This window comes from Artibeus jamaicensis, unplaced genomic scaffold (genome assembly GCF_021234435.1).
Source record: "Artibeus jamaicensis isolate MK-2021 breed Jamaican fruit bat unplaced genomic scaffold, CSHL_Jam_final scaffold_369, whole genome shotgun sequence".
Classification (NCBI taxonomy): domain Eukaryota; kingdom Metazoa; phylum Chordata; class Mammalia; order Chiroptera; family Phyllostomidae; genus Artibeus; species Artibeus jamaicensis.
The window spans coordinates 26903531-26918769 of record NW_026522042.1 but is presented as its reverse complement, the minus strand read 5'-3'; the positions used below and the strand labels follow the sequence as shown (position 1 = coordinate 26918769).

General features: G+C 37.7%; 1 protein-coding gene across 1 annotated transcript in view; it reads right to left on the bottom strand.

Moving 5' to 3' along the window:
- Nucleotides 1-15239, bottom strand: part of CTNND2 (catenin delta 2) — an 841098-nt gene that overhangs the window by 608306 nt on the left and 217553 nt on the right. The window lies entirely within an intron of this gene.

The window sequence follows — 15239 nt, the reverse complement described above, 5'->3', positions numbered from 1 at the left end:
GGGAATTTCAGGGGGAAAGGAGAAGGGTTTATAGGAACAAGTATAAAGGACACATGGACAAAAACTAAGGGGGGTGGAAATAGGAGGGAGGTGGAGAGGGATGGGGGGTGGGCTGGGATGGGAGTAAAAGACAGAAAACTGTACTTGAACAACAATTAAAATAAAATAAAATTTAAAAAAGGAGATTCAGAAGAATATGAAACAGACAAGTGTGAAAGAGTGTGGTTAAACGTTATCTTTAGAAAAAAAAGGCACCCTCCCCGAGACACGTAATGACTGGACAGAAGGCTGAGAAAGTGGAGGCTGAAGGTCAGCTCCTAGGCATAAAAAAAAATTGAGATATAAAGGGAGAGAGATGGAGCTCCCCAGGAATGTCATAGGAGCTTAAAGAGATCAGTTGAGATTGGGAAAGACAGAAATTCATAATTTCTGAGAGATGTTAGGGATAATACAGTTCTATTACTAACTTCTACAGCTCTCCAAATTGCTATGGATTGTTTTTCAGAATCGCCACATCATCTCAACCACATCTCAATATTCTGCACATATTATTTCTAACATTCATTCTCTTCTGTTTTTATAATTGTACTTTAGTACATTGGTGCCTTGTACTTCTCATAGGAAAGAGTATCCTTTGTTTCTTATAATGTAGACGGGGGCTATTATTTTCACCTGTTTTTGCAGTCACTTTCCCAGGCTTGCCTCAAAGACCTACCGGCCTGGACCTGCGGCCTCTGTGGTTCTGCCAACAGATCAGCTCCCACCACCCTGGGCTCCTTTCCACCATCTTCTTTCTGCAAAAGTATTCTGAGTGTCTCATCCCTCTACTTTGAATTGTAAATCAAAGCTCTTCCATTAATTTGGAGTCTTCTAGAAATGATTTCAAATTCTTCACATTCTTAGGCCATCCCAGTTTCAATCGTTTAATTTCCACTCATTCATAATTCTATCATCTGTTTGGTGGAGTTAGAGAACCACCTGCCCCTTGAATGAGCACCACAAATGATGCTTTGCAACATATCCCATTTAGCATGTACATCATACTCCTAACAGAAATTAAACATGCAAACACATAAACTGTTTATAAGTTTGCTGCAGAATATTCTATACCTGTAACTGCAGCCAATATCAAATCTATTCTTACACCAGGATCATTGTACAAGAAATATCAGGTTTTCTTCCCCTTTCTCACTTCCTGGAATAGAATATCTATTAAATTAGGAAGTAATTTTATGAAGCAGTCTATACAGTACTTTGCAATATCCATCCAAATACTAGCGATTGCAGAGACTTTGTGTCCTTAGTAATTACAGAATAAAACTTTTACTACAAAAATGCAGACTTAGGGTGGAGGAAGTTATACAAATGACAAATATATACTGAGAACAGGCAGTTACAATAGTGCAGACCACCTTCAGTGAGTATCTGCATCCCCCCTTGATGATTTCCCAACCTCCAGGACTACTTGGCAAACTAGCCACCTCCACTGATGCCCTGAAAAAGTGCAATGCTGTTAATCAAAGGAAATCAGGTCCAACGCTCAAGTCTGGAAGACGCTTCTAAAACACTATAAAGTGTGTCATCCTGACAACCAGCTGGAGTGTGACCATTTGGAGCAGATCTATTTATCAATGCACGCAGAGAGCAAGCTTAAGAACCACACACTGGTGTTGAGCGGAGCATGAAAAAAGAGCAGTGGAGACCACATAAATATTAAGCAATGACCTTCCTTTGGAAGTCGAAGGCAATTCCTCACATGGGCTTTTATGACTCAGAATTTATTTCTCTGGGTTCCAAGGTGCAGGTAGATTGTAGCAGGAATAAATAATATCATGATCCAGAAAAACATGAAAAAAACCAAAGGTTACCTGAAGGAAAAGGAATTACTACCCCAAATAAGTGTAATAAGTATCAATTTCTGAATCATTTCCTTTAATAGCTGTAAAATTTTAAAAGAAAATTACCACCTTCATAATACACTCCTGATTCTTGGAAGATATTCACCTAGTGTTTTCTATTTCTAAATGCCCACTGAGTTTTGTTTAAATAATAGAGGGGAAGTATATATTCCCAAGTAGATTGAGTTCTTGCCAATGAACCATTTTAATAGAACACACAACTTGGGGGTCCAGAGATGTATTAAAAGACTGTCTTGCTAACAGCTCCCTTGAAAGAAAAGTGAGTACAAATGCCCAAAACCAGCTGAGAAGTTGGCTTTTTCTCAAACATAATGTACTTTAAAAATGTTTTCATCTGGAGAATTTGCAAATCAATACTCCTTGTGCTTAATTTTCTCCCAATTCCTTTTCTTAAAAAAATTTACATGACAAGTTACTCTTATTTGAATTGCTTCTTATTTATCAAAATGTTCTAGTATAAAATTCTACTTCTTTAGCCTCAGAACAGTGCTACTAAAAACTGAACTGACATACATTCTGCAGTATCAATTTCTAACTCACACAAATGTCTCAGTCCTCATTTTGAAAATTATCATAATAACTTCCATATTTTTGTTAACATAAAAAAGTTATAACTTAAGTCATGAGCATCAAACTCATTTTCACCAGGAGCCACATCAGCCTTGATGTTGCCTTCAAAGGGCCGAATGTAATTTTAGGACTGTATAAATGTAACTGCTCTTTTTTAAAAAATTTTTTTTATTTAATTATTTTTCAAGTACATTTTTTTGTCTATTTCTCCCATCCCAGCCCCCCCCCACCCTGTCTCCCCCCTCCCTCCCATTCCCCCCCCCAGTCCTCATCTCTGTGTCTTTCATACTTGTTCCTCAAAATCCCTCCCCATTTTTCCCTTTAAATTCCCTTCCCTCTCCCCTCTGGTCACTGCCCACTTGTTCTCTATTTCAGCGTCTTTGTTTTTATTCTGTTTGCTTGTTTGTTTTATTGTTTAGCTTCCTGTCAAAGGTGAGATCATATGGTATTTGTCCTTCAATGCCTGGCCTATTTCACTCAGCATAATGCTTTCCAGTTCCATCCATGTTGTTGCAAAGGGTAGTAGCTCCTTCTTTCTCTCTGCTGCATAGAATTCCATTGTGTATATGTACCACAATTTTTTGATCCATTCGTTTACTGATGGGCACCTAGGTTGCTTCCAACTCTTGGCTATTGTAAATTGTGCTGCTATGAACATTGGGGTGCATAGGTTCTTTGAAATTGATGTTTTAGCATTCTTGGGATATAATCCTAGCAGTGGAATTGCTGGGTCAAAAGGCAGGTCGATTTTTATTTTTCTGAGAAAATTCCACACTGTTTTCCATAATGGTTGTACCAGTCTGCAATCCCACCAACAGTGAACTAAGATCCCCTTTTCCCCACAACCTCTCCAACATTTGTTGTTTGTCACTTTGTTTATTATAGTCATCCTGACTGGTGTAAAGTGGTATCTCATTGTGGTTTTAATTTGCATCTCTCTGATAGCGAACGATATTGAGCATCTCTTCATGTGTCTCTGGATATTCTGTATGTCCTCTTTGGAGAAGTGTCTGTTCAAGTCCTTTTCCTATTTTTTAATTGGGTTAGTGTCTTCCTAGAGTGGAGTCATGTAAGTTCTTTGTATATTTTGGAGATTAAACCTTTGTCTGAGGTATCATTGGCAAATATGTTTTCCCATACAGTTGGTTGTCTTAATTTAATACTGTTTTCTTTAGCCATGCAGAAGCTTTTTATTTTGATGAGATCCCATTTGTTTATTCTTTCCTGTATATTCCCTTGCTCTAGGGGACATATCGGTAAAAATGTTGCTGCGTGGAATATCTGAGATATTCTTGCCAATGTTCTCCTCTAGGACTTTAATGGTGTCACGGCTTATATTTAAGTCTTTTATCCACCTTGAATTTATTTTGGTGTATGGTGTAAGTTGGTGCTCAAGTTTCATTTTTTTGCACGTAGCTGTCCAGTTCTCCCAACACCATTTGCTGAAGAGGCTATCTTTACAACATTTTATGTTATTGCCCCCTTTGTCAAATATTAATTGACTGTAGAGAGTTGGTTTGATTTCTGGGCTCTCTGTTCTGTTCCATTGGTCTATGTGCCTGTTTTTATGCCAGTACCAGGCTGTTTTGATTACAGTGGCTTTGTAATACAGTTTGATATCAGGTATTGTGATCCCTCCTACTTTGTTCTTCTTTCTCAAAAGAGCAGCTGCTATTCTGGGTCGTTTATGGTTCCATATAAATTTTTGAAGTGTTTGTTCTATGTCTGTGAAATATGCCATTGGTACTTTAATAGGTATTGCAATGAATCTGTATATTGCTTTGAGTAGTATGGACATTTTGATGATGTTAATACTTCCAATCCATGAACAAGGTATATGTTTCCATTTGTTTGTGTCTTCCCTGATTTCTTTCTTTAGTGCTGTGTAGTTTTCTGCATACAGGTCTTTTACCTCCTTGGTTAGGTTTATTCCCAGATATTTTATTTTTCTTTTTGCTATATTGAATGGGATTTTTTTCCTTGATTTCTGCTTCTGCTGATTCATTGTTAGTATACAAAAATGCCTTTGATTTCTGGATATTGACTTTGTATCCTGCTGTTTTGCCAAATTCATTAATTAGTTTGAGCAGTTTTTGGGTAGAGTCTATAGGATTTTCCATGTACACTATCATGTCATCGGCAAACAGTGACAGTTTTGTTTCCTCCTTTCCTATTTGGATGCCTTTTATTTCCTTTTCCTGCCTGATCGCTGTGGCCAAAATCCAAAAGGATGGAAAACTCCCAAACTCCTTTTATGAAGCCAGCATCATCCTAATTCCAAAACCAGATAGAGATACAACAAAGAAAGAAAACTTCAGGCCAATATCGCTGATGAACATGGATGCTAAAATCCTCAACAAAATATTGGCAAATCACATCCAACAATATATCCAAAAGATTATACACCATGACCAAGTGGCATTCATCCCAGGGATGCAAGGATGGTTCAACATTTGCAAATCAGTAAATGTAATTCATCACATAAACAAAAGCAAAGACAAAAACCACATGATCATATCAATAGATGCGGAAAAAGCTTTTGATAAGGTACAGCACCCACTTATGATAAAAACACTCAGCAAAGTGGGAATAGAGGGAGCATTCCTTAATATAATAAAGGCCATTTATGAGAGACCTACAGCCAATATCATACTCAATGGGCAAAAACTAAAAGCTTTTCCACTAAGATCAGGAACAAGACAAGGATGTCCACTTTCACCACTTCTATTCAATATAGTAACTGCTATTTAACTAGGGCCAAGGAGCTCAGTGCTACTGCTGGGTAGAGACAAGGTCCCTGGTGGGATCAAACAAGGCGGAGGGCTGGATTCAGCCCATGGGCCTTGTGTTTCCCGCCTGTGCCTTAAGTGGAACCTAATCAACAAAACAAACAAGCAAGCAAAATAGAATCAGAGACATGGAAATAAAGAACAAACTGACAGTGACCAGAGGGGAAGGGAGAGGGGAATTGTGGGGAAAGAAAGGGAAGGGTCAAGGCAAGGAATATGTATAAAGGACCCTTGGACAAGGAGAACAGGGGAGGCAAGGGGGGATGGAATGTGGGAGGTAAGGGTGGGTAGGACAGGGAAGAGTAATGGGGGAAAATGGGGACAATTATAATTGAACAACAATAAAACAATAAAAAATAAACCCTTATAATCTGATTTAATGTAAAAAAATTATACCTCAAAAGCCAGCCCATCAATCTAGTCACCAAAAAATAACTATTTGTAAAATATACACATTTAAGTTTTTGAAATTATTCTTCACGATTCTTTTTCAAACCCACTTTGGTTTCTCCTCCATCCAATCAAAAGCTATTATAGAATTACTGACAAGTTCCATGTCATCTGGAACTTGAAGGAGAGCACAGTGATTATCTAATCCAAAACCTTTACTTTATAGGTAAAGCCACTGGTGGAGCCCAGGGAAATAGTAATACAAATTGATAAGCATTTAATCTGCTTAAGAAAAGTAATACCTTATAACAGGTCAAACGTAAAATTTAATGTAAAGAACTCATCTCCAAAGTCTTTGTTTTTACTGAGAAAAGATAATAGCCTATTTTTAAAAGTAAGAGGAATTCTGGGTTCGGATTCATTAAAGTTTTGTTAATACAGTCTTTTTAAAAAATATTTTATTGATTATGCCATTACAGTTGTTCTATTCCCCCCTTCATTCCCCTCCAGCCTGCACATCCCTCCCCCACCATTCCCCCCTTTAGTTTATGACCATGTGTCTCAAGTTCTTTAGATTCTATATTTCCCATACTATTCTTGCCCTCCCCCCTATTTTCCACCTACCATCTATGCTATTTATTTTCTGTACCTTCTCCCCCCTTCTTCTCCCACTCCCCTGTTGCTGACCCTCCACGTGATCTTCATTTCTATGATTCACTCCTGATCTAGCTGTCCTCTTAGTTTGCTTTTGTTTTAGGTGTGGTTCTTAGTAACTGTGAGTTTGCTGTCCTTTCACTGTTCATCTTTTTTATCTTCTTTTTCTTAGGTAAGTCCCTTTAACATTTCATATAATAAGGATTTGGTGATGATGAACTCCTTGAATTTGATCTCATCTGAGAAACACTTCATCTGTCCTTCCATTCTAAATGAAAGCTTTGCTGGATAGATCAATCTTGGATGCAGGTCTTTGGATTTCATGACTTGGAATACTTCTTTCCAGCACCTTCTTGCCTGTAAGGTCTCTTTTGAGAAATCCAATGACAGTCTGATGGGAACTCCTTTGTAGGTGACTGTCCTTTTATCTCTTGCTGCTTCTAGGATTCTCTCCTTCATTTTAACCTTGACTAATGTAATTATGATGTGCCTTAGTGTGTTCATTCTTGGGTCCACAGAACTGGTTGATTTTAGTCACAAATTAGAGGAACATATGAAGGCTAAACTAATTGAAATGAAGGGAAATGCACAGGGAGCCAATAGTAATGGAAAGGAAACTGGGACTCAAATCAAAGGAGTGGACCAGAAGGAAGAAAAAAATGACAAAACAGGAAAGGATGAAGAAACAAGAATTAAAAAAAATAAGTAGAGGCTTAGGAACCTTCAGGACATCTTTAAATGTTCCAACATCCGAATTATAGGGGTACCAGAAGGGGAAGATGAACAGCCACCAGTGGAAAACTTATTTGAACAACTAATAAAGGAGAACTTCCCCAATCTGGTAAAGGAAATAAAGGAAATCCAGGAAGCTCAGAGAGTTCCGAAGATGTTAATACATTCTTAGAACTTTCTACATTTTTAGATTCCTTAAGCCAGCTGAGGGGTGGCGGTTTCCTGTTACCAGCTGCCCCTCCAGGAGGGCAGCAACTCCTCCGGGCCAGCCTGAAGCTCCTCCCTCATTTTCCGAGGTGTACTATCCCTGCCTCCAGACTCTCAGCTGCATTCCCAGACATTCTGCCCCGCTCTCTCACTAGGGAATTCAGCTGCTCAGAAAACTAGCAACATTAATTTTTGTTATTTTATTATATGTTTCCTATCTTTTTTATGCTTTAATTCTTTTACTTAAAAAATAGCAAAAATTATTGGTGTCAGTCCAAGAAATAACTGGTACTCCAATAATAGACTGGATATCTTAATTTCCTTCTTAGTTCTGTGCGAACCCTTAAGTTTTCTGAAGCCCATTTTACTCTCTGGTTCTAGAAAGTCCCTTTGAACCATATATATGTTCCCTAGAGAAAAGTCAGTAAGTGTACACTAACTATCCCTATACATTAAACAGAACCATGGAAAGAACCACTACTTTCTTTCCAGTAACCCCAATTTTGAGAAAAGCCATTTTATTATTGCTTCTTAAGAAAAAAATATGTGATTTGTGACAATTTAAATATCCTTCTGGTTTGGCCAATCATTTCCATTGGAACAGAGAAAGAATAAGAAGAAATACTTCAGAAACCAAAGAGACAGGCCATCTTGGTATAAACTATTTTAATCGGTGGCTTTCAAGAGAAAGTGATTCTGCCTCCCAGGGACATCTGGCAGAGTTGGATACATTTTTAGTAGTCAAAACTGAGGTGAGAAGGTACTACCTAGCGCCATATAATCATCTAGTGGGTAGAGCAATGCACCTGAACATCCTTCAATGCACAGGGCATCACACACACCAGAGAATTATCCAGCACAAAGAGTCAGCAGTGCAAAGGGTGAGAACCCTGCCCTGAATTCTTGTTACTCAGAGTGCTGTCTTCTTCCTGGCAGCTTTGGCCTCTCGGAAAGCTTGTTAGAAACATGAGCCCCATTACAGACCTACGGAATCAATTTATATTAGTAAAATGGCCAAGTGATTCATGTGGACACTCAAGTTTATTCAACACTTAGGCAAGCCTTAACTAAGTGTTCTAAAAGATCAGCTGTTTTATAGCCCAAAAGAACACTCTCGACTTGAAGAGCAGCTCCCACGTGGCAGCATCCTGTCTCTAATGCAATACTACCATTATTACGAGGAATTCCACTCATATTTGTAATTGTTATATGTAAAAAAAATCATTGCTCAATAATATGGAAATTCCCAGTTGGGAAACTTAAATATGCCTTGGGACCTAGAACAGGCTAATGCACCTTAAGAATCTCCGGGAAAGGGCTATTATAGGTACCATTTTCACAAATTATTTAACTATAGGATCTATTTTTCCTCAGATTATTCAATAAACCCAAGGTTTCAAGGAACACACTTTCTCTTTCTCCACATGGAGACTACAGAAGAACTGATTAAAGTTCAATCCTCTCTCAACAGTCATGAGTGAGCTATTATCTAGGATACAGGTTGCTCCAACAAAACACCAAACCCAAGGCCTACATTGACAATAAAAGTCCACCGAAAACCCTGTAGAATCTTGAGAAGAGAAAAGTTCTATCAAGTCCATGCCCAAGTAGAATTATGCAGATGGAATTTCTTACATACAAAACCACAGAAAAATCTATTGGGTACCAAAGCATGTTGAAAGGATAAACCAAGTGCAGGCCTGGGGATACATTCTCAGAAATCCTCATTGAGAAACCATAAAAGACATATGCTTTCCTCACATTATCTTACTGCTTTAGTGACGTTACATTTTCTTCCATATGTAAAAGAAAAATAATTTAATAAGCAATTCTTAAGAGCAAATTGCAAAACAGAAGGAAACATAATTAATTCAATGACAATGGTGACTTTATTATGCACTTAAATTATCTGGAGTCACAGACTGTCTCTTTTCTTTTCTTTTCATATTAATGGTTATTTAAGATTCACTTAATGAATAGAATCGCCACGAAGAGGACAGCTTTGCAAACCTTGAACTTTTCCTCAGCAATTAACAATCCCTTAGGGTTGCCACAGACTGAATTCAAATTCCTGGCATTGAATTGTGATATCTAGATATCTATATACATAGTGTTGCACTATCAAGGGGAAAATGTGCACCTTTATAACTGTGATTATTAACTTGAGGACAGGATTTGGAGTCATTCGAATCTGGGTTCAAACCTCAAACAGCTCCCCTTATTAGGGCCGCAGATTCTCCATGTCCAGGGAACCCAGCAACATACAGGAAAGGGCTGGCAGTACCTTCATCTTCAAACACATGTGCAGAATGTGGTATGAGTTGAGTGATATGAGGAAAGCAGCCAGAGGGTCTGGCATATAACAAGGCATCACTGTCAGCAATTGCTATTGTTATATTTAATATGCACTTTTCTAAGGCTGCTGACCTAATTCAGACATTGTTGGGTGAAAACAGTCATTTCCGTTTATCTAAGCTATTCTCTGGACAGAGCTTCTGAAGGAATGGAGAGTCCAGTAACCTCTGCCACAATATCGATGATGTAATAAAGGAATAATGGGTCCAATCAATTCTTCTGGTCAATGAAATGATAAATGCCACAGCTACATACATTAAGAGTATACCTTAAAAATATTTCACTTCATTGAGTGTATCATTCATTCAGGAAAATCAGTGGTTTACTATGAGATGCAGGATGAGTTGATGGTGTTGAAAAAAAGGTTTTCTAAAGGCCGCTGTTCATATTGAAGGCCCCTTTATAAGAGCAGATCAGGAGCAGAACAATAGAAATGAAGATCACATGGAGGGTTAGCAATAGGGGAGTGGGAGAAGGAGAAGGGGGGAGAAGGTACAGAAAATAAGTGGCATAGATGGTAGGTGGAGGATGGATAAGGGGGAGGGCAAGAATAGTAGGGCAAATATAGAATCTAAAGAACTTGAGACACGTGGTCATAAACTAAAGGGGGGAGTGGTGGGGGAGGGGGTGTGCACGGGGGAGAGGAATGAAGGGGGAAATAGAACTGTAATGGAGTAATCAATAAAATATATTTAAAAAAAGAATTTAACACACACAGACACACACAAAAAAAGAGTAGGATTTCAGAAAAGGTGGGCCATTCTCCCCTTTTGTGAATTCCATGTAAAAAATCATCTAGCAGTTTTGCTTCTTTGACAGTACAAAAACATCAACTAGGTCCATTTTAATTCACTCAGATGTTTGGTTCTCGCATGTGCAGTACCAGAGTTGAGTGTGTGCCCTGGAAACAGCACTGGTCCGAGAGCACACCAACCTGAGTTCTACTAGGCCTGCTCTGGTCCCACTGGAAAGGTCACAATCTACTTTAGCATCTATTTCCTTCTCAGAACAAGAGGAAATTTTTTTTCTGCCTCACTCTCAAGATTATTGAAAGAATTCATTTAGGTAATATAAAATAATTTATATGTTTAAAAATGATAAAGCTGTTTGTTGGTTCCATTACATTCCCAATAGTCTTTTCTTTATGGTGCATAACATAATCATACTTCTCCCACAAGGCTTAGCATAATTGTTTGCTGTTCTCCATGAATATTAAATTACACAAGCTTGACAAGGAGAATCAGGGAAATTGTTTTCAGAAAGTGAAAAAATACACAAAGTGGTGAAAACTCTGTACCCCAATGGCACAGGGCAAAAAGCTAGGTGTAGCCCTCCAACAGATATTGGCTGAGCACCAATTACCGCCCACTGGTGGTATCAGTGTCTGGACTGTATCAGTGACGAGGACACACAGAGATCCTAGTCCACATGGAATTTAGATTCTAGCAGCAGGAGGCAGGAAACAATAAATATTAAAACATATCTACAAATTATATATTCTTCTGGAAGCTGGTAATTTTTTTAAAACGAATAATAAAATGTGAAAGCTGCAACACTGGAATGCTGCAGGAAGCAACATTGTCACAGTATGTGTCCTTGAAAAGAGGACACTGAGCAAAGAGTTGGAGGAGGTGAGGAAGTCAGCCATGTGGACTTCTGAGCAACGAGTGTTAGAGGCAGAAGAAGGAGCCAGGCAAAGGCCCTGAGATGGAACAGAACTGGTGTGCATGGGGCACGCAGTGTGCACGAGCCAGAAGGGGCCGCTGGGGAAGTGATGGAGGGCTGGGTGCAAAAGGAGACCAACTGTCACTGCCAGGTCTTATTAAAGGAAGAGGAAGCAGGGTGCCCACAGGTGGGGAACTGAGAGCAGAGTGCCTGGGTGCTGGCAATAATGTGGATAATTTAACTTTAATGATAAATCAAGTGGAAACCCCTATGCTTATCTTTCACACAATGTTCAGCAACTCTAAGTCATGTCACAGGTAAAACACTCATTGACTCCTAAAGTTTCTGTTGGTTTAAGTTCTAATTAATTGCTATGGTTCCTGTAAAATTATAATGGTTTATAATATATATAACTTCCTGCTATATAGTCAACCCACAGAACCTGCAGACATTTTAAGAGGGAGTATGCAATGGTCCAGCTTGTTTGAACTTGTACTTTCTGCCTCCAAACCCTTGTGGAACTAGAGTCCTGCCTTCGATTTCAATGTCAAGGTAGCACAGTGATTACAACTTATAGAAACATATCTTGCATTACATTCTATGTAAGCACATGGCTTTTTATTTGCACTTCAAATCTGAAACAGCAAGAGACTGCAAATCATAAGCTGCAATGTGCATGTTATAAGGTCATGGCGAGAATTAATGTGTATGTGCATGCAAATTTTAGTCTGTATGTGTAAAATTATATTGTCTTCAATTACAACTTCAGGATAAATGTTTTCATTGCTATTCATCTTTTATCATAACTTCTTTTTAACCAGTTATCACTCATTGCTGTGAGAAATCAGGAAGTAAATCTTTTTCTAATCGGTCCCCCAAAATGCACAAATGTTCTAAGAACTCTTAAGCCACTACTTATTTCTTTTTTTTTCCTGTACTGTAATACATTTGTCTATGTTTATCAGCTTGAACACACATACGAAGTACTGGTCAAATTTCACTTTCACCTTTTCTGGAGGTCATTATTGTTACCCTATTTCATAACTGTTATTGCGGCTAACTTCACATGGAAGAGGGAGTGTTGCAAAGCGACCCACTCCAGCTGTCACATGCACGCAGGAGGCCAGTGGCCAGGCAATCCCTCGACTGTCTCTCAAACATTCAGTGCATGGAGCGCAGTCACCTTGCTTTGTCCAGAGGCTGACTTTATTACTGGGGCTGTTCTGCTCCGAGGTGGGAAAGTTTCATTAATAATTGAATCAATAAATGGATCAATAAGAAAAAGTAAAAACAACCTAGATAATAGGATTTTAAAGGCTGATAGGAACATGTCATGCCAGATATAGAGCACAGATGTAGAAGTGTCACTTTGTGTAATTCATATGGCAATAAATTTATTTATTTTTGTTTCAAACTCCTAGAACATGCATTAGGCAAACAACTCTAGTCGTTAATTCTGACAACAGTGACAATTAAATTGTGAAGATAATATCCAGAAGTGTACTCTTAAAAATTCTGCTCGTTTTATAAAAACATAACAAGAAGGAAAATTGGTCATCATGTCCATCATGGGATCACTGTGTTGGCCCCCCACGCACACAACTAGACAACTGATGCCTGTCACCTGTAAACCAAAGTGAGGACGGATACTCAAACAAAATGGTTTTAATGGATGTTTTATCAAGTAGAGACATCATAGACATTTTTATCTATTTATTTTTAATATTGTTTTGCATTAGTTTCAGGTGTACAGCACAGTGGTTAGACGATTGCATACATTACAAAGTTCTGCTCCCAATATTTCAAGTACCTAGTTGCTCATGCACAGTTTTTATACTATTGTTGACTATATTCCCAATGCTTTACTTTACAGCCCTGTGACTATTTTGTAACTACAAATTTGTACTTCTCAATCCCTTCACTTTCTTCACATAGTCCCCCAGCCTCTGCTAACTATCAGTCTGTTCTCTGCATCTATGAGTCTGTTTCTATTTGTTTTTTTATTTGTTTTTTAGATCCACATATTAGTGATTTCATATGGTGTTTATCTTTGTTTGATTTATTTCATTTAGCATAATACCCTCTAGATCCCTCCATTCTGTCATAAATGGCAGCATGTAATTCTTTTTATGGCTGAGTAATATTTCCATTACGTAAAGGTACCACTGCTTTTTCATCCACTGGTCTACTGGGTTGCTTCCATATCTTGACTATAGTAAATAATGCTACAGTGATTATAAAGGTGCATATATTCTTTCGAATTAGTGTTTTGAGTTCTTCAGAGATATACCCAGAAATGGAATTGCTGGGTCATAAGACAGTTCCATTTTTAATATTTGGATGAACATTCTTACTGTTTTCCATAGTGTTTGCACCAATCTTCATTCTCACCAACAGTCACAAGTGTCCCCTTGTCTCCACATCCTTGCCAACACTTATGTTTTCTTGATTTACTGCTGACAGTTATTCTGAAGAGTGGGAAGTAATATTTCATGGTGGTTTTAATTTGCATATCTCTGATGATTAGTGGTGTTGAACATCTTTTTATGTCTACTCTTTGGAGAATGCCTATTCAGGTCCTCTGACCACTTTTGGATTTTTAGGGGTTTTTTTTCAGTTAAATTGTATGAGTTCTTTATAAATTTTAGATATTAACCCTTTATTGGATACATCATTGGAAAGTATCTTGAGAGAAGTAATTTAGTTTTACAGTAGAAACCTAGTAGTTGTGTTCTAAAACCATCAAGCAGAAAACTATTATTTTTTCTGATACACATACATCAAGCTGTAATGATTCCTCCCACATTTTCATTGTATTATATGAGCCAAAAGAAAAGAAAACATGTGTATATAACAAAACCATATCCCAGAAACTTTGCTAATCTTTATAGCACTTTCTAAAAGAAGAGACATTAAAATAGTTTTCTGTAGTAGTCACTTGTGCCAAATGAAATAAAAAAATTAACATTTTTAATTGAGATATTTGAAGATGTCAATAATTATTACCATCTTTCGACAGAGTGGGACTCCATTTTGATGCAGTAGTTTAGAAAAAGTATTTATAGACACATTTTTTGTATTACTATGAACTTGTAGTTGTTTCCCTTTTAAAAACAGAATGATAAAAATGTCTTGTTCTTGATATTCACTTAAGTAACTGTGCGTCCATCATGCAGGGTAACAACAGTCACTCTCTCTCAGGGTTGTGGTTAATTTCTATGCAAAATGCTTAAAGGACCAGAGATCTAAAACAGACCCTTCTGTGCTCTTGTGTACTATCACTGTTGTCTGTGTTTATATGATGCTTTCAGCTCCCTTCACACCTTTCACTGTGGAAGCTGAGCCACACTGTGCCAAGTGCTGCAGAGGACGACGCCCTTCCACACAGTGAGAATAATCCCTGAGTTGTCACCCCTGCCCTCACCGCCCCTCCCCCTTATTTTTACTAATTATTTTACTATTTTGTGCAATTATTTCTTTAGTAAAATTCTTTCCCCCCAAAATATTAATAGCAATAGCCAACTATTATTTAAATATTGTTCTCTATAGGTCAGGAACGATGTTAAAAGCTTTATAGACATGAATAATATAATTTAATCATAGGAGGTTAGGAGAATAAAGATGAGAACCATTAAGAAAGGGGCCCAGGTTATCTGATTCCAAAACTTGTACCCAGTATGATTTAATATAATATAATATATCATCTTTGTCAGGGAAAAATCCTCTTGTTGACATTGGGCTCAGATTTGAAAGAAATCTACAGATTTATTTGGAGAGAATTAAGAATGATGAATACTAAGCCTTCCTGGTTATTATGATTATTCTTTATCCAATTATTTACTTATGTTCTTCATTAAAATATATTGTTAATATAACTAATATTTATTGATTACTATATTGTAGGCATTGTTTAAAGCTTTACAAATATTCTCACCACGACCCTATGACATTGACATTA